The sequence below is a fragment of the Triturus cristatus genome, chromosome 6, assembly GCF_964204655.1.
Source record: "Triturus cristatus chromosome 6, aTriCri1.1, whole genome shotgun sequence".
NCBI lineage: Eukaryota > Metazoa > Chordata > Amphibia > Caudata > Salamandridae > Triturus > Triturus cristatus.
Window position 1 is genome coordinate 1,073,828,022 of NC_140589.1, and position 18,834 is coordinate 1,073,846,855.

General features: G+C 45.4%; 1 protein-coding gene across 1 annotated transcript in view; it reads left to right on the plus strand.

The window, feature by feature from the left end:
• Window positions 1-18,834, plus strand: part of VIT (vitrin) — a 1,751,009-nt gene that overhangs the window by 335,886 nt on the left and 1,396,289 nt on the right. The window contains exon 2 of the mRNA XM_085611942.1: window positions 18,227-18,305. The gene's annotated coding sequence lies outside the window, so the exon portion shown is untranslated. The remainder of the gene's footprint in view (window positions 1-18,226; window positions 18,306-18,834) is intronic.

The following is an 18,834-nucleotide window of genomic DNA, read 5'->3' on the forward strand; positions in this document are numbered from 1 at the left end:
TCAGATGCCGCCGCATCACCGGGAAGCGTGTCGCAGGGCCGGTTGCGGCTCAGAAGTATAGTTGAGTCGCCGCACGGCCTTCGGGCATGCAAGCATCGTGTTGCATTAAGAAGGCGCCATTTTTGTCGCATTGTACCGGATCTTCAGCACATCACAGTGTTGCGGGCCGCATCACCACGGAAGCGCAGTAAGAAACCGACGGATCGCCTCCCCTCGCAGAGAAGAACCAAAGCTCCCCTACGCAGCAGTAGGGACATCCAACACCCTTCTTCATCTAAAGAGCTGTACTCTCTTGCCACACAGCTAATTCTTCTATTGTGGCCTTGCTTTGTATCTCTTTCATACTCTCAACTGTGTTTTCAACATAGTGTTCTCGGGAACCCATCTAGCTGAACCTGCAACAAACATTCTCTTCATCTTACTCTGAGCTGTCTCTTTGGCTGTCTAATCAGCGAACGCATTCCCTCTACCTACATCATCCGTCACTTTCTTGTGGGTACCTTAGTACCATGCATGTTAAGTAACCCTCTCTCTGTCCACAGGCGCCCAAAGTTGTGCGCAACCCCAAATGCATACTGACTATCTGTGTAAATATTGACAACTAACCCTTTGCTCAATTCACAAGCTTGTATAAGGGCAACGAGTTGTGCTGCCTGGGCAGATTGATAGGGGACCTGTGATGTTTCTACCACTGTGCGTAATGTAGTGATAGCATAAGCTGCGGTCATGGTGCCATCTGGTAATTTAAAACAAGAGCCATCTACATATAGGTCTCCTTGGGAATCAGATAGGGAAACATCAGTCAGGTCTACCCGTCCTTTAGTCTCTTTCTCTGTACGGAAAATGCAATCACGTTTGTCAACTGCATCCTTCTCGGAAGGGAGTGGTAGCAACGTGGCTGGATTCAGAGTGGCGCATCTTTTACTCGTAATATGTTTGGCAAACAATGTCAATTCGTATCCAGTAAGACATGCACTGGTGAGGTGCTGTGTCCTTGTTTTATTCAAAAGTGTGCCCACAGCATGACTGTGAGGTCAGTTTCGAGTACGGGTCCAGCTGATTGTCTGATGGAAGTGGCCACAACCGCTTACAGACAACTCAGGAGGGCCCTTGTGACAGACTCGAGCAAAGGAGAAAAATAAGCACAAGGTCTCTGTCTATCGCCAAATATTTTAGTCAAGACCAGAAAGAGCACAACCAACCATCTCGTGGACGTATAGCAAATTTTTTAATTCTTCAAAAGATTGCCAGCAATCTGGCATCCAAGGTAAAGGCTTTTGGACTTCTTTTGTTGTTGATGCAAGCAGTGGTTTGATCAGTAAGGAATAGTTAGGTATCCACTACCGACAGTAGGAAGTAATGCCTATAAAAGCATGCACATCCTTTTGGGTTTGTGGACAGGGCATTTTATTAATGGTACTGATGTGTTCTGGCATTAACCTCATACCCTCCTTCGACAGAAGATGACCTAAATAGGTTACCTTCTGTCGACAATACTGAAACTTCGAAAGAGAAACTTTATGACCATGGTGTGCCAGGTGCAACAATAATTTCACCGTACTGTTGTTGCAACCTTGTTCAGTATCAGAAGCAATTAACAAATCGTCGACATACTGTACCAATGCATTGCCTGAAGAAAGTGAGAGTGAATCCAACTGACCTTTCAATGCTTGACTATAAATGCTAGGACTTTCAGTATAGCCTTGAGGAGCTTTATAGAATCGAAAACGTTTACCAGCCAGTGAAAATCCAAATAAATACCGGCTGTCTGGATGTATGTGAAAGCTGAAGAATGCATTTTTCAAATCAATGACAGAGAAAACTTAGCTGTAGATGGAATCATTGTTAAAAGTGAGCTGATGTGAGGAACCACTGGGAATTGTGGGACCACTATTTTATTGATGTAGGGCAAATCAATCACAAAATAATCCAGAGGCGCCCTTTTTAGTACCGAAAGAATAGAACTTTTGCATATGTTACCGGTGGTCTGTTAAACAACTCCCTTACGTATGAGGTCCTGAACAATATTAAGAAGAGCTTGTTCTCCTGCGTTTGGTAATTTATACTGGGGAATGCGAGGGAATGTGGCATTGTACTTCATTGTATAGAAACTGGGGGTATGTGCAATAAGCCTACATCAGTGTAACCAGTGGCCCATAATGTGGGTGGTACTGGATCAAATTCAGGTGGAAGGGGAGCATCTTTGGATAGGCATTGTCTAGTACCCATGGTAAGATAAACACCATTTGGTGAACAATATATGGTAGCATGCAACTTCTTTTGTAAATCCAAGCCCATTACATTTTCACCACAATTAGATGTTAAAAGGAATGGGGAATCCACAGTAAAAGGCCAGACAGTAAGAGCAAGAGGGTGTGAGACGGGGCTTACAACCGTTACTCCTGAAAAACCCACAGAGATAATATTATGGGCAGACAGGACTGCCCCAGGGACCAGATGTTGGGAAATAGAGCTCTTTGTGGCACCTCTATCAACCAAGAATTCCTTATGAGATCCTTGCAGATCCACTTTGACATAAGGGCCACGCTGATCTACAGGTATGTGGACTCGTCACTTACCCTGTCCCTGGCTGTCCTATTGCATCATCAACGTTATAATCGTCATTGTAGTACTCTCCTTCCCTGGTGTCATCAAAATATTAGTCGGGACGGCCTACAGTGGCAGTAGTGTGTTGTTGTCTATTGGTCTCACTGCCTCTGTTTCCAGGACCTCTTCCTCTAGTGGATGAAATATTGCACAAAAGTACAGAGCACTGGCTGCACCAGTGACCTTCTTCCTTGTAGTAAACACACTGATTCTGACCCAAAGATGTCATGGGTGAATGTCAAGTGCGTACAAGTTGTCATTGGGGTCCCGTCCTCTAGTGTTACCTCAATATGCCTGTTGCACTAATAACTTTGTCTTCAAATCCTTATTTCTTTTATCAGTTTTGTCTTTCTCTTCATTATCCTTATGCTCGTAATATTGGGCCATATTTAGAATCACGGAAGGGGAAGATGTAGACCAGGTGTTTTCAGCTGCTTAAAGTCTAGACATTATTTCCAGAAGGAGATTAGTGGAAACCTATCAACAAATAAACGGGCTCCACCTTCTGTAGACATGTCCTGCTCACTATAATCCAAAAACGTCTCTTCAAACCTGGTAGAAAAATCAGAAACACTTTTGTCTTTCTTCTGCCGGCAGGCAGTCTGTCCCAACTAACTTTCTTTGGAGGAATGAGTGTTTGCATGTATGCTATTATGCGACCAGGTAAGGCAAGTAACTCAGCGCCTGGTTTGTCTCCTGGCTTTCTTACTCTATTCCAACCCTTAATCGTTTCCCACGTTCCGCCCAACTCAGCAACATGGTCTTGAGTATGGATTTGTTGCCAAATATCAACTGGTAGTAGGCCAAAAAAATGTCAATATCCGCAGGAGTCATCACACTAGAAGAGGCAGCTTCTGTCAATTCTTTATAGTAAGCAGTAGGATGTTTTCTAGGATCGGGCAATGTAGCCTTCAGGGCCAGAACTTCACTTCTTTTCCATGGAGTATAAACCCATTGTTCCTGGAAACGTGCCGCTACAGCTGGTCTGGTAATCACGCAATGTTGATCCAACACTGCAGGGATTTCCGGGTGGTAAATGGGGTGAACTTATCACATTGGGAGCTGAATTATTTAAGTGGGACTCTTATCATATAGCCTGCCTCTATAAGTAAATAGAGTTGAAACGTTCCTGAACGCTTGGGCCGGCTCCATGTCAATTACATAAGTGCCTTCACTAATATCAAATAGTATTTGGGGTGCTTCCTTTTTGGCGATCCCTGCCCTCCCAAAGTTCTACATGCGCTGATCGAAACTGTTACTCCCATTATTAATTAGATTATCAACTCTTCACTTAGACAGGCTGTAGTACCAGACAGTTGGAAGGTTGCCTCGGTTAAACCTCTTCAGAAGAAACATCTACGGATCCAACCATTTTGACAAACCCTAGACCTATTTCATTATTGCCCTGCTTAAGCAAGATAACGGAGAAACTTGTAAACAAGAAACTAAACGATTTCCTCCTACTAAATAATGTGCTACACCCCAGGCATTCAGGTTTCAGGGCTGGGTTCTCAACAGAATCAGCGCTGCTACATACTGCGGACACTGGCGTAACGATAATTGAGGGGGCCCTCCTGCAAGGTACGTGGAGGGGCCCCCTCCGGACTCAATCAGGAGCTGCCCAGCTGAAGTGCAGTGCTGAGGGATGCGGGGGCCTGTGTTACGCCTCTGACTGCGGAGACGTTAAACATCGTATTGGATCAGGGAAAGATGGCAGTGCTGATTCTGTTGGATCTCTCAGCCGCTTTCGATACTGTCTCCCATGCTGCCTTGGGTAAGCAGCTAGGAAAAGTAGGGATCTCACAGAGGGCACTGGCCTGGCTAACATCTTTCTTGGAAAATAGAAGACAATCAGTTACACTAGGCAGCTATACTTCAACTGAGACGCAGCTGCGTTCGGGTATGCCTCAGGGCTCGATCTTGAGCCCACACTTTTTAATATCTATATGGTGCCCCTGCTTGAGCTAATATCATCTTTTGACATTGAGACGGTATCCTACGCTGATGATACACAGCTCATCCTTACCCTGGACAAAGAATCAACGGTAGCCAAAGAAAACTTCCAACACTGTCTCTCGGCTGTCTTCGAATGGATGAGGACCAACCTCTTAAAATGTAATATCCAAAAGACGGAGATTCTGCTGTTGGGAAAATATAATATTTTCTCACCCGAAATGTGGTGGCCAACTGACGCAGCCCCACCCCCTAATACTGTGGACACTGCTAAAAATCTCGGAGTACGATTTGATACCTTTCTCTCTTTTCACCAGCAGGCCATGTCGGTTGCAGGAACTTGTTTTTATTGGATAAAAACTGTGAAAAAATTATTTGAATTCCTGCCTACCACGGCTCGCAAGTCCGTGGCAGTGGCCACGATCCTTTCACGACTAGATTACTGCAACAGTCTCTATGCAGGCATAAAGAAAAGTACTCTGAAAAGGCTGCAGACTGTGCAAAATGCAGCAGCTCGAATGGTATTGAATTTACCTAAGGGGTCCTCAGCCTCCGAGGCTCTTCAAACCCTCCACTGGTTACCCATACACAAGAGAATTCTCTTTAAAATCCTTGTGATTACCTTTAGAGCTGTAAAACAAAGTGGCCCCAAGTACCTCAGGTCCAGATTAAAAGTACATGAACCTGTTCGTAACCTGAGATCCTCTAAAGAAAATCGGCTAGTACCCCCACATTTCCGTCTGAAGACCAGAGGAGGAAAGTCCATGGCTGATCTAGGGACAAAAGCCTGGAACTACCTACCTACTCACCTGAGACTTATACAGACAGAATCTATCTTTAAGAAAAAACTGAAAACTTGGATATTCACAGTTCCAGACAGTCTGGCCCTTTCTTCCATCTAACCCATTTAACACAGTGACATTAAAGACTACTTTCCTCTAACACTTGCCCTCAGCGCCAAGATGCTCCATTGGAGTGAAAGCCTGCGCTTTATAAATTCCATCATTCATTCATTCATGTGTGTGCACCAGAGGTCAATAAGTGCGGCAGAAATATGCTTAAGGGCATGTTGCTGTATGAAAGGGTCAAATTCTCGCATTAATAACCACATGTCCTCGAAACTGTAAATTAGGTTACGAGCCCACCGTATTGCCTGTTATGCTATTACTTTCTCCTCTTCCTCCCCCACACCAGATCGCATTAACGGACCTAACCGTTACCTGAATCCTGACAAATCTTTATCGTCCAGACCGCGCACTGGTGTGTCGGTAACAAGTGTTGATGAAGGACTGTAACGGGGGTAAAGGGAGTTGCCACAGTCATATGTTGTGATGAAAGGCAATGAGTAGAGGGTACGTTAACTGGGGCAGTAGGTGTAACAACTTCAGAGACTGATGCACCTGGTGTTGGTTGTTGCTGCTGATGAGGAACAATGGGATCTACCTGTTCTGGGGCATATGGTGGCAGGAGTCGGGTATCTAGTAATTTTTCCATAAAATGATCACCATCTTCTTGAGTCATATAGGACTTATCAATTTGCAACTAAAATCTTCAGTTTTCGCATTGTATTCCATTTCTTCTGCTTGTCCTTATCGTAAGCTACAGCCTTTTATGTAAGGGTCTGCATATTTCTTTTTCTGACATCTTTCTCCATTTTTAATCGCCTCTGTTTGGCCTCCTTCTGCCAAATACGAAGGAAGTCAAACATATATTGCCTACTGCATCTTTTAAACAACTGTTCCTGAAGAAATCCTATATTGTGTTCATCAGCCTGCCAAAGGCCACTTTAACTCTGCATTGTCCCTCCTATATTTGTGCCACAATGTACTAAACATAATAGGGCCAAGGCCATGTTTCATATACATATCAAAATTAGGACTACCTTCAGGAGTTGCAGGCTGGGATTCTTCCAACCATGCATCTTTAGAACAACAACAGCAGCATAAACTCCAAATCTCACTGAAATCAGGCATTGGCAAAGAAAAGAGAAACAAAGCCGTTATTTTACCTAGCAAAGTATTTGCAAACACATTTCACCAAAACAGTCCTTGGCCTGAAACAAAACCTATTTACGGTGGTACTACATAAACTGAAACAGACTGGTGTCAGGCGCACCGATAGACTGATTCTCCACTGCCGACTCTTCAAATCAAACCGTCAGTTCACGGGTTCGCCGTTCAGGACCCCAGTCGAAGTCACCGCTGGACAAGGCCACCCTCCAGTGGGTCAAAGGCAGCAGCTGCGAGAAACATATCTCTTCGTGCAGAGATCCCTGAGCAGTCAGTCCGACCTGATGATGTCCTCGTGCTCCGCTCTGTCTGGAAAATGTATGGGTCATGGTCCGATGAAGTCCCTGTTCGGGTGCCAAATGTAGGAAGAGACCCACTTAGGGCCGTCTGGGTCACCTCGGAGCATCTCTCAGCCTTCCATGCTAAATGAAGAGTCAGAGAGACAGTGGAGAATATACTCCAATAATCATTTAGAATATACACTCAGAACGGGGCTCCATCTGAACAGTCTCATGAGAGTACTACAAAGGGAACTGAGTAACAGTAAGCATAAGGATACATTATATGCATTGCATGGTTAACTAATAACACGCCCACAGTTGAATTTTCCCAGCAGATTTGAGTGAACAATATAAAGACAAAAATAGGTTTCTTCTCTAGTCTCTTGCACAGCTCAGAACACTTTCAAGGCCGTTCCACCCTGGCCTGTGGTCAAACTGACAGACAGGTTAGGAGAAGTTCTTTATCGAGGGAAAGCTCTGCACTGACATAAACAGTTACTCATTACAGAAACGAAACTTAGCAAGGGGCATTTCTCAGAATCAAACCGGATTAGTTTCGAACAGCACATGAAATGGTGTCTGTAAAAGAAAATGGTGTAGCAAATGCTAACTTATACTTGGCATTACAAAGCATCAACAAGCATAATCTAACAGGTTAGAACTGGTGGTGTTAGGCTGGGGTGTTCTCTTTCTCCCCCCATTTGCCCTGGCCATTGAGCCGCTGGTGGAACTTTTCCATCAAAGAGGATCATACCATGGGGTGGTAGTGGACGGACGGAAGCATATTATCTCCTTATATGCAGATGACTTGTTTCTGTACCTACAAGATAGCCAGTAGGGAATTGAGAATGCAATGAACCTACTTGAAGAATTCTCAGTCCTTGCTGGGCTCAGGGTTAATAAGAACAAAACATATTTGTTCCCTATGATAGTGGGAATGTCGCAAACGATGAGTTTGCCCCAGGGGCTGAATTGGGCTCCTCTTACCTACAGAGACTTGGAGATTCAGGTATGCCATACTTTATCGGATCACAGAGAAGGCAATCTGGGACCAGTGCTTTGCTTACTTAGATCAAGTGAACAGTTCTGGCAATCCCTGAGATTACACAATAACCGATTATCCGTGGGTCTGGCAAGCTTAAAAAACTTTAAGAGCATACAGTACAAGTAAAGGCTCTTAGTCGTACATGGGGGGGAATCCTTTTATAAGAACGGAATCCCATCACTCACCTAGTGCAGCCAAGGGCTACAACTCCCTCACTGTGAGGGAGGAGCTCAGGGATGTTTTTATAGATACTGTTCAGTTGTAGGATCCACTAAAATCCACCTGATGTAAAGAGTGATAGGCGCAGTGCAAAAAAAGGAGGGAGAGATATGTGATCTTACATTGGCTACCAAGAGAGAAAAGAACTTCATTAATTAACTCTTGGTATCAAGGTTAAAAACAGTGCATGTGCAGTTAGGAAATATTAGCTTCATTTGTCCAAAAAACTGGTCTACATGTTTCAACCATTGTGATCTCAGTGGGATCGCAGCCTTCCTCAGGACCTGGATGTTCATTGCTACTGCAAACAGTGAAAAAAGTGAAGATTATTATCATAAGAACACTTGGTAATTTGATTGAAACGTATACAACCTACAAAAAACAGTAGTCTCGGTTTTGGTGGATTACAATATGTTGATAACACCCGTTAATTATGAGTAAACACCTCACCTCACCTAGCAACAGCTCAGAACATGAGGCAACGCTCTGTCCGCCGGTACCCTGGACTTCTCAAGAGCTGGATGGAGAGAGGTCGTAGATGTTAGATCACATATCACTATCTTCTTTTTTTGCACTTCACCCATCACTCAAAAAACTACAGCGCTTTACCTTAGGTGGGTGTCAATAGATCCTACAACTGAATAGTAACTAAAAAACCATCCCTGAGATCCTCCCCCACTGTGAGGGGGTTGTAGCCCTTGGCTGCACTAGGTGGTGCAGCTAAGAGGAGATCCCAGTTGATGAAGCATGCCACTTCGGTAGATGATGGGATTCCATCCTTATAAAAGGATTCCCCTCATGTACGACTAAGAGCCTTTGCTTGTACCGTATGCTCTTAAAGCTTTTTTAAGCTTGCCAGACCCACGGATAATTGGTTATTATCTAACAGTTGTTCTGGGGAAGTTATCCGCGCCGGTCTCTAAAAGTTTCCCTTAGACCCTCTACCCTCGGTTTTGTATACTTTGATCCCTGAAATTATCCATAATGGCAAGAATTTCCTTTTCCAAAATGATAATGCTGCCCAGGCTGTTATATATTTTTCGTCAACCTCCTGGTCAAGATAACATGCTCCTGGTTCAATCAATTAGACTCACTGCTTTGAGACCTGTTATGGGATGGAGGCCTGCATAGGGTTTCCTTGGCAATACTCTGGAGACCCCCAAGCTACGGGGGCCTATGGGTGCCTGACTTTTAATTATATCACTTTGCTGCCAAACTTCAGTGGATATCTCAGTGGCTAGACGGTGAACATGCTGAGGAACTGGGGTCTAATGGACTGGCGAGCAACCAGTAGATTCTGTTGGCACGGCTCCTTGACTTGAGGATTACGATCCCTGAACCGGGAATATTGTTGAAAGTAGCATTGCAATGTTGGCAGAGATGCCGAAAGAGAACAGTTGAGATCCCTTATGTGCCCCCGCCCTCCAGATGAGGTGAACAAAAACCCAGCTAAGACCGGGGGACTGATCTCCCCAGCCCCCTCATTGAAACAAATGTATCCCATAGGTCTCCCTATACAGCGACTAGATAGCCCTAGGAGCTGAATGATAGCATGGGACCCCTCTTCCCTTGTTATATTTCAAATAAGTACCTCGATATAGGTCCGGGTAACATCATAACCCTTCACCTACATTCTCTCCTATACTACATACATAACTGATTTGAAAGTCTGACCTTTTACCTAGTTCCAATACTACACACGGTACATAGGGTTTTTCCCTGAATACTGGCCTCATAAAATATGCATGAGGATTCTTAGTTTCTTGGAAACACAGCAGGGCCATCATCTCCTGAGATCAGAACTTCCCGGCCGATACACTGACACAAGACGCTGAGGTTCCTGCATGCAGATACTCCAGCTCGCAGTGGTCTGATATCCCTTGCGGGATGTTCAGCTCGAGACCAGAACGGGGTCCCGCAGTCTCACATCGGGTAATGGAGTTGGCTTTACCTAGAGGGATTTTTGGCTTTACACCTACTCACATGCTAGGTACACTTAGGTACATTTAGTTAGGGTTGCATTGTAAGACTACGCATTTTATTGCCATGTATTTTGTATACTTGCCTGTAGGTATGATTTTAGCAAAATGGTAGAAACCTACCATCTGTTTACTTTCTTAGTGCTTCGACTCATTTATCTATGCTATTGTCTCCTGATGATTTCAGTACTCTTATTTTACACTAGAATAACCACTGTTTAATGCTTATTGAAAACGTCCCAACCATTTATTCGGTGTATCTCTCTGAGAAAAAGTGAGCATGAGTGATTGAGCGAAAAGTAAGTTACTGTTTCGACGATGCTGAGGGATCAGGGTTGTCACGCTCTCACCGGATATCAAGACCCTCAGGACGATTTTTAGAGTTACTGTTTGGTTTTTTGTTCTTCCTTGGTTTTTCCTTTCTAACCATCTCACTCGAGTTGTTTTACTTACACATACGCAAAAACTGGTGGCGACTAGATGTACCCTACAATTCCCAGTGTGCAACACTCACCAGGACCGTTCCTATTGCCAGGTAGTTAAATATCTACGAGATACCAAAGGTTGTCACTATCCATTCCTTTTTCTCCTTCAACATTATGGGAAAGATAAGGCTATTGTACACCGAGAGGATGTAATGTCATTTGAACCTCATTGATGCTTCTGTTCAAATGGATATATGACATCTCCCATTATTATGATATATTCTTAAACAATGTATATTCTAAACTGAAATATCAAGCCTGTTGAATGTAAGATCAAGCTGCTAGTGTATATTGTACTGCTCATACTTGTATCGATATGACGAGAATATATAAAACTAATATAAATATATATATATATTTGAAAACATGGAGTTGGAGACTAATTTGATTAGGCGTTGCAGTTGAAAGCACCCAGTCCGTTTATCGCTGTGGGATCTTGGGCAGATGGAAAAAAGGTTAATGTGACCAGTTAGTGAGAGGTTGTCCAAAAGGTATTATTTCTTGAAATGAGCGGCTGGGGGAGTGGCAGAGAAGCATGGTGGGGGTGGTGTTAGCAATGGCAGTGGTGTAATGCATAATGACTCCTTCCGCCACAAAATGTGATGAGGGGTCCATATATCACAGATATTCATTGCCCTAGGGCAGAATAGGGCCCCCTTGAATGACTGGGGCGCAATAGAGGGTTGGGGCTTCCCAGCACCACAGGGGCTGCCAGGGGCTGTGTCACACCCCTGAGCAGTGGGCACACTTTGCAGGTTTCCTCTTCCATGCATGTGCCCATTCCAAGTTTTTTTCTTAGCATTCTGGTACTTGTGATTGAGAATATCTAATGGGATGAAAAGGACAAAGTGCCAGTATGCAAAGAACAAGCATTGCATAGCCAATAGGTCTCGCCTTTGGGACTGTATAAGTGTTTAGCCATGCAACAGTTGATGTGGTTGCACCAAGGACATTATGATGATTATGATGCATAACTAAATACTTATAAGGTCCCAAAGGCGAGACCTATTAGCTATGCCAATGCTTGTTTTTCTCTGTGCCCAAGTTGGGAAGTGTTGGAAATGGGGGTCTCTAGTTGGCAATGGTTGGCCACTGTCCAAGTAGGGACCCTTCTTCCTAAGTCAGAGTAAGCAGACTACACCCTTTGATAACCCCTGCTCAACCCTGTGGTAACGTAGCACGAGCAGCTAGGCTTATCACAGAGGCAGTGTGTGAAGCATTTATGACCATACACAGTAACACAGCGAAGAACACTACAAAGGAACACCACTCAAGTAGTTATAAAAATAAGTGTCTTTATATATAGACTTAACACAAGACCAATAACAGTAAAAATCCACAATACTAGAAAAATAGGGTTACTCTTAAAATGCTGCAAAAATAGTTCAAGGTGTGTAAAGTGGAGTTCAGTTCAAGGCAGTGGTCTCTGCGACCCTTTTACTCACAAGATACCTGGATTCTGTACAAAGCAACAAAAATGTCGCTAAGGAGTTGTAGCGATGATTTTCCTCACGCTAACCAGCGATGCGTTGAATCCTTGCCGCAAGGTAGGATGATGCGCTGATTTGTGTGTAGGACAAAGCGACAAACTTCTGCACGCTAAGCCGGCGATGCAATAAAATCCTTGCCGCGAAGGGAGGATGATGCGCCGAGCCTGTTCCGTGTGCGATCTTGTTGCGATGAAAGAAAATGGCGCTCCGCGAGTGAGCGACGATCCTGATGCGATGAAAATGGCAAACGCTTGGCGCCCGCTCTGCGATGTTGTGAAGCGATGAACTCGATGCGATGATCTTTGGTTAGCGAGCGCTTTCAGGCCCGCAAACATGCAATGCGATAATCTTCGAGTTAGCGAGCATTTGGCAGCCCGCAGACAGGTGATGCGATGATCTCCGGTAGCGAGCACTCAGCGGCAGCAGCGCGATGATTTTCCTTACGCTCTTCAGCTGCGGCGGCTCGCTAACGGGTGTTAGCGATGATTTTCAGCACTCTTTTCTCCACAGTAGAACTAGAGGCCCTGGAACTCACAGGAGCCTCACCTGCAGATAGAAATCCTCGCTGGGAGGAAACAGGAGGCTGGTGGTGGAATCTGGTGTGCCTGAGACTCCTGCAGGAGGCTAGCTCTCTTCTAGCCCTTTGGTAATTGCTATAGCAAAAATAAAAGTTCCTTCAAAGTCCTTTTCCTCTTCTTCCAAGTCCAGTAGTAACCACTGCAGGCCAGTCCAAGAACCAGCACACAAGCACAAGGACAGTCCTTCTCCTGCAGATTCCTTCAGTTACACGGACAGAGGTTCTTCTTGTTGTCCATGAGCAATACAAAATGTAGGGGTTTCAGCACAGATATTTATACCCCAAAAGTCTTTGTTCTCAGAAGCTACAAGTCACTGAACCCAGCCAGAACCAGTTCTGCCCAGCCCAGGAGCACTTTGTTTACCAGGCTGCATCCTTCCTTTCAGAAAGAGGGGCTCTGCCATCAGACGCAGAGTGGGAGGTGGAGCCAGCATTCACCTTGCCAGGCACACCCCTATTCAGGTCCAGGCGCTACCCCTCCCCATACTCCAATGCAGATCTCTCTATTCAACCCAGGTGGGACTCAGCCTGCCCTGTCCCTCCAAAACCAGACAGCCAATACACATAACAGCAGAGTACACAGGAAGGCTTAGGCAAGAAAATACCTACTTTCTAAAAGTGGTATTTTCAAACACAGAATATAAAAATAAACTTCACTATAATATGTATTTTAATATTCTGAGCTCAGGCATACTAAATTCGTTTTTCTACCATGTTCTGTGGGTCAGTTAGGACTATAGAATGTAATAGCCAAACCTCCCATTCTGGCTTATGGAGAACAGGTAGCCTTACAGTAGTGAAAAACGAAATTGGGTGTAATTCACTACCAGGACATGCTACACACATCAGAGCATGTCCTACCTTACACATACAATGCACCCTACCATAGGGGTGGCTTACATGATGCCAAAGGAAGGTTCAGGGGCTGGGAAGTGGGTGCACTTCACAGCCAAGATGGCAGTTCTAGACTGCACACAGACACTGCAGTGGCAGGTCTGAGACACACTTTACAAGCTGCTTCTGTGGGTGGCGCAAACCAGCGTTGCAGGCCCACCAGCAGCATTTGGTTTACCAGCCCTGGGCACACACAGGCCACGCTACTAGAGACTAACAGGTAAACCAAATAAGCCAATCATGGATATACCAATTCACATGTCATCTTTACACAGGGAGCATTCGCGCTGTGGCACTGAATGGCAGTGGCACAGCGCCCAGCATCTATTACCAGCAAAAACAGAGGAGGCAACAGCGAAAAATGGAAGGTAGACCCACGCCAATGGTGCCAGGTCTAACACGAAGGAAGTGTGCATGCATCGTAAACGAGGCCGTTTCCCCAAGTCTGCACAATATGTGCAAGGCCGGCCTCCCAGTTCCACAGTGCACAACTCGCCCAGACCACTTGGCTGCCTTCCATGAGGCCAGTGACGTCATCAGTTGCAGAGAGATGCAATTACTAGTGCATTATAATGAGGGAACTAAGATTGTGAGGGGACGAGTGCCATTTACCCCACTTTTAAGAACATCGACCCTCTGACGCACATGAATCCCCTTTATTTAACCTCGATGTTATGATGCAGTCTGCGTTTTTGTTTCTTTGAATGTAGTGCTGAGATGTTTAAGTGTAACTTTTAACCGCGGTGCTCTCTAAGTTTTTCCGGGTGAATTTCGTTGTTACAGGAGGGCAGGGGTTGGGGGCAGAGGCCGATGCTGTTGCCCCAGACATTGAAACTGCAGGTTTCCTTTGTGTGTTTGTGGTTCGCGTTGTTTCTGATCACAGGGGCCATCTGGGCGTCTCTCCTGGGAGGGAAGCGCAGCTCCGTGGCCTGGACGGGGCCGGCGCTCGGCGTCAGGTACGCTTTTGGCTGGAAAGTGACATACTTTCGATCCTGAGCTGAGCTGCTGCTCTCACTGGAAACTCCACATTTTTCCCTCCTTTTCACCCCTCTGCGTTTTTTCCATGGCAGGAATCCCGGCTGTTTGTTTAACCCTGAAGTGCCCGCAGTACTGGGCCTGCTTGAATGGTTGGTGGAGGTCTATAGACACGGGTTTGACCCCCTGCTTCTTCTTCACCTCCCATGGTGCACGCGCACTGGGTAGCTTGTGATCACACACGCCCCTCGCTGGGCATGTGAGGTGTTCAGGTACTGGGTGGCCTGTGGTTTCTAATCCGGTAAAGATGGGGTACACACAGAGTCTAGTGCGGTCTTCTTTCCCTTGTTATTTCGACTTGTTTAAACCTGAAGAGATTACAGCGCCGAGCTAAAGTCTGACACCAGTCTCTCGATTTCTGGGAAACCATCGGAGCCCGGAAGCCTCCCCTCTCCCCATGGAGAGTGCCATGGATGTAATCCCTTCTGCTTCTTTTCTACAATGTTCCCAGTATCTGTGCTGAGTGCCTGCACCCCCGCCCCAACCCCCACTTCCCCGGTCTGCACATTTCCCTGTCTGTGCACAAGTGCAGGTCTCTGTACTATCAAGATACCTCGCGCCCGGCGACTCCTTCGTTCGGTCCTAGCTGTTGGGCCATGAGCACGTTGCATTCTGGGACTTGCAGTGTCTCATTTCGCATTGTACTGTAAGCCTTCAATTCCAGCATGACCCCTGTGGCTGCGATCTTTGAGGAGTCCGTTAGGTGGCTAAACTAGTAGCTATAATACAAAGAACCCCCAGCTCTGCACTCCGGGGGCTGCAAGCAGCTCGGCGTCACATGCTGGTGACAGTTTTGTTTTCCATCACCCATTTTCTACGAATTAGCTTTTTCTTCTGTTTTTTCAGATATCTGTTCGTGGTCCTCCGTTTATTAAAACCGTATTCTGTCTACAGCTTGAAGCGTTTTGTTTTTTGTCTACTTGCGTGGTTTATTTTTTAACCTTTGCAGCATTAACCGTATTTCAGAATTCTCTACGTTAAACCCCAGGGACCACTGTTTTACATATACCAAGCGGGCACGCGCACGTCATTCACAGGGCAGGGATCAGTGAAAAGGTCTAGAGAGTATAATTGGAAAAAGTGCTTTGTTGGGGCGGCAGTTCAGTAGGTTTGGGTAGGGGCAGGGGGTGCTTTTGATAAGTGTCTTAGAAACAAAAGGGAGCTTGATGGGCGTCTTTGCTGTCTCCTGGTTGGAACTAACGGGTTTAAACTGTAATCCCGTCTCAGCCCCTGATTCACTGTGTGGGAATGTCACATGCCTGTTTTTGGGAGGGCTGGGCCCCTGAGTGGGAACTTTTTTTTCTTCTGGTAAATGAATCGGTAAAAACAAACCTCCCACCCAGGGCTGCTCTTGTCAGCATTACTTTCCCCGCCTGTCATCCCTTTTTCTGTGACTTAATGAGTTCTGGCGCCAGCTGTTGTAAGGCAGAACGCGTGCAACGTACGCCGCTTGTGCATGGTGGGTGGGTGGCGGGTACGGCCCATTCTTACTGAAATATCCACCCCAGCTGAGTGGCCACCAGTGACTGGAACAGGAAAACGGAATCGTGTTTGTGTCGTCGTAAGGACGTTGCGGACGGGCCGGTTCCAGGGGTGGGGGAGGGAGGTAAAAAGATTTTGTGTCATTTTATACCTTTAAGGGATTATCGCAAAATGGGTATGTAATAAAACACTTTGCTTAACATAATACCACAATCTCAAAAGAACAGTGGCCAAGCATAAAATAAAAAGAATAAAAAATAAAGAAATCATGCCACTGCCAAAACGTAGCACCATTTGCTTGCAATAAAAATATTACAAAAAAGAAAAAACACATAGTTTTGATAGGATAGAATGTAAGTCCTAGCTGACAGGTGTCCTTAGAACAGGTATCAAATCCCCTTTTATCTCTAATGCACGTCACAGGAAGTAGGCTTTTATTGGCACAAAGAAAATCAGCAGTAGTACAGAAAACTGTACTCGTGCTTTGATTTACTGTAATTTCAGAATGAAAGAATGTAAAGACAAGCGCGCGCGCCTCGCACTCACAAGTGGGGAGAGTGCGGCCGAGAGCAGGGAAGCACAGCGTTTCCCTTGCGGGAGCGAGCGCGATAATTGGCACCAGATGGCGCTGCTCGCTCCCGCAAGGGAATCACCAAACGTGCATGCGTTGCCATTCAAAGCAATGCAACGCGTGCACGTTTTTGCCTGAAAAAGGGAATCGATGGCTAAAGGTCTTTTTCCTATAAAGCACATGCGCGCTGCGTAGGCGAGACCTAAAAAAGATGGACTAACTACCCAACTCACACGTGGAATCGAGAAACTTCAGAGTTCTGCTCCAGGTAGGGGATTGGTGGCAAAGGCGCAAGCTGGAGGCAGGGGTGTCAAAAGTTTGTCAAGGATGTAACACACCAGGCATGCCAAAAGTACAATTACCACCTTGTTCGAGAACCTTCATTATTGCCTTTGGCCCGCATTAATTATGCCGACTGACGTTTCGCCGCCTGCACTGCAGCGCTTCATTAAAAAGCGCTGCAGTTCTGAGGGGTGAACTGCGTTTGGGCACAGTGGACAGAGCAGCGGAGGCACGTGGGCGCACCCCCAGTAAAAAGAAAAAAGAACCGTTTAACTACGGGGCAAACACCTACATCCATGGAGAGTCAGTGTTTGTCCCGCGATTAAATGTCTGCAAATCCCCTCAATTCTTTGCAGCAGCTTGCCAGGCAAGATTTCGGGATGCTGTTTCATGCATGCCAACACTCAGTTTCGCCGGGAACCTCCAATTCTTTTAACTCAAAAATTACAATATTCAACCTTTCTATGTTGTGAAGTGCTATTTTCAAAGTACACGGGGCTTGACTAAAGCTTTTAATTCTGGATTACTTACTGAATAAACATCAATGCTTGCGCCAGGTCATGCTTTTTTTCAAATTAACTCCGCCTTGCTGCACTTTTCTTTCGGCTGTAAACTCTCTGTCGACAGGCATTTCAGCCAGTTCAGCAACAGAGTCTCTGAAATCCAGCCACAGTACATAGCAGCAAGCAGCAAGGCGGGTGAAGAAAAGAGGGTAGCGTGTGAGCGGGTTTAAGGTCCCTAAGGGCAAGTGTCACTCTCCAAAAGCAGGTAAATTGAGAGCTGGGCAGTCAGTTGGGTTGTGTAAGCTCCTACATATTATCTCGAAAAGTGAAACCACAAAGACCAGAACGTAGAATTCTGACGACTACATTCTCGGGACTAGCTAAAGATGCCACACATGACAGTACTATTCGGCATCTATGGGCCATGCATACTCTAAGCGCATGGAAAAAGTGCCCTAAGTAGAAGTTATTCAATTGGAAGACATATTCAAACCTAATTAATGTATTAAAGAAGCCGTTTTGAAGTTTAACAATATGAGTACATGAATAAGAACCAATTTGGATCAACATCGTAAGTATGGTATGTAATGTAAACACTGAAAGTACGCTCTTGAAAAAACATTCGTGAAGTATTTCATAACTTGATTAGGTGTCAAAACTGCGACTTGCATTCTTTTGGAATTTCACAATTATCGTGTCTCAGTGGCTACCCTTAGCTTATTTGAAAGCGCCGAATGTCAGATTGGGAGATGATTAATAACAAAAAAGTAAATTACATGTACTTAACACTCGCAGTTTTCTCGTTTTATTACAGGAAGCCCCGATCGCCTGAGCGTGTATGAACCTCGCATCTCGTTTGCAAGCCTGACGTCATCGGTAAAGAGCCTCACGAGGTAAGGGCCAGCAGCAGCAAGACAAGCCGTCTGTGTGCTGCTTGTATCGGGGTTGGGGCGAACAAAGATTGCTCTAACATTTCTGCATCGAATGGACCTACTCACTGCAACGTCACAATTCACATGGGCCCAAAACTACTATTTGACTCGAAGAAGTTTCACAGGGAGAGAAAAAAGTGCCCCATATCTTCTAATTATGGCTCATTATTTCTCTCCCCTAGCACTGGCAAAACATGCATCCTTGTGCCAATGTAAAAGGGTGTGTGTGTTCTTTAAAGCATAGCTTTTGTACTGAAAGGGGACCCTTCTAGTGTAAAAATGATCCATTAAGACCTGAAAAATAAGGTGAAATGAAAACATGTCTCCTTATTACGCCTCATTTGAGGAGATGTACAGTTTTGACACAAATCTTTGACTATGAATATGACCAGGTACAGATTTGTGTTAAATCCGATGGATTGGTGCATGGGAATGCCGATGTACCATCCATTGAACTCTTCCTTTGTGCAAAGAAGCACACAGAGAAACC